Source organism: Solanum stenotomum, unplaced genomic scaffold (genome assembly GCF_019186545.1).
Source record: "Solanum stenotomum isolate F172 unplaced genomic scaffold, ASM1918654v1 scaffold14925, whole genome shotgun sequence".
Classification (NCBI taxonomy): Eukaryota; Viridiplantae; Streptophyta; class Magnoliopsida; order Solanales; family Solanaceae; genus Solanum; species Solanum stenotomum.
In genome coordinates this window covers 1,175-2,602 of record NW_026023290.1, presented here as the reverse complement: position 1 = coordinate 2,602, position 1,428 = coordinate 1,175, and the positions used below count along the sequence as shown (strand labels likewise).

The 1,428-nt window shown below is 29.7% G+C and overlaps 1 non-coding gene across 1 annotated transcript; it reads left to right on the top strand.

Annotated features, from left to right (window-relative positions):
- The first annotated feature begins 458 nt into the window (after positions 1-458).
- On the top strand, positions 459-530 carry TRNAP-AGG (transfer RNA proline (anticodon AGG)). Its single transcript has one exon. It is a non-coding gene; the product is annotated as a tRNA-Pro (tRNA).
- The last annotated feature ends 898 nt before the right edge of the window (positions 531-1,428 follow it).

The following is a 1,428-nucleotide window of genomic DNA, read 5'->3' as shown; positions in this document are numbered from 1 at the left end:
TGTTTTGTGGGGTAATAGGACGCACACAAAGTTAATGTGTCTTTTTGAAAATCTGGGACAACTTCAAGTATCACTTAATGTTTTTTTCAAAATCTAATTTACTTTTGTAAACTATATGTCAGATCAAAATTTAACAAATTCAAAATGAATGAGTAATAAATAGCTCATATAATGACATATTTATTATTTAACTAAAGAATAAATATGTAACTAAAAATCTTGTTAGCTTTTGGTTGAAAGCTAACAAGACATATTTATTATTTAACTAAATAATAAATAAGTAACTAAAAATCTTGTTAGCTTTTGGTTGAAAGCTAACAAGATAGTTACATTTATATATATATTTTTTTTATTTTTTATTTTTTATTTTACTTTATTGAATATATGATTTACTATTCGAAAAAAAAGACTTCAACAATAAATTATATACAAAATGGCAAAACATTCATAACAATAAAGGGCATTTGGTCTAGTGGTATGATTCTCGCTTAGGGTGCGAGAGGTCCCGAGTTCAATTCTCGGAATGCCCCATTTCTTTTTTTATATTCTATGTACGCTGATTATGTATATATCTTTAAAGGATCGATACATGTACGATAACCATCATTTTAAAAAATATATATATTTTATTTTCTTGACACGTATAATTGTTTTTAGAGGTGTAGTCATGATTGAAATTACGAATTAATTTTATGTATGCTTTGTGTCAAATAACAATAACAATTAGTCAAGTATTATATGTGTGCATCACAGGGGCGGAGCCACGTTGTATCGAGGGGGTTCACCCAACCTTCTCGGCAAAAAATTACACGGTATATATAAGGTAATTTTTCTGTATTTCTGTAGATATATATATTTTGAACCCCCTCAATATCAAAGAGAAACTGATGGCGCAGTGGCAAGTACCTCCAAAATTATGATGTACGTCACTGGTTTGAATTCCAGTGAAAGCGTTTTATTTTTTTCTTATTCAATTTCAGTTTTTTTTATTATTTTCAGTTCTATTTTTTTAGTTTTTTTTTTACTTTAAAAAATGTGCTAAAAGTTTGGTTTTAAACCCGTAAGAATTCAAGGTTTCCATTTCCAAAGGCTTATTTCACGTTTATACTTTTATTTTTCGAACCCCCTGAACGAAAATCCTGGGTCCGCCACTGCATATGCATATATGTATATTTTGAAAGAAAAGAGTTCAATTTATACGTTATTATTCAAGATATATTCAACACCATGAATATATTTTTAAAGGATTGATACATGTATAATTATAACCACTACTTTGTGTTAAAGAATGATAAAAGTCCCACATCGATGGTTAATGAGATGGGTGGACTCCTTATAAGGCTTGGGCNTGAGCTAGCTTTTGGGGTGTGAGTTACGCCTAAGACCTAATTTAACATGGTATCAGAGCATGGCTCGTCTCACCCGATG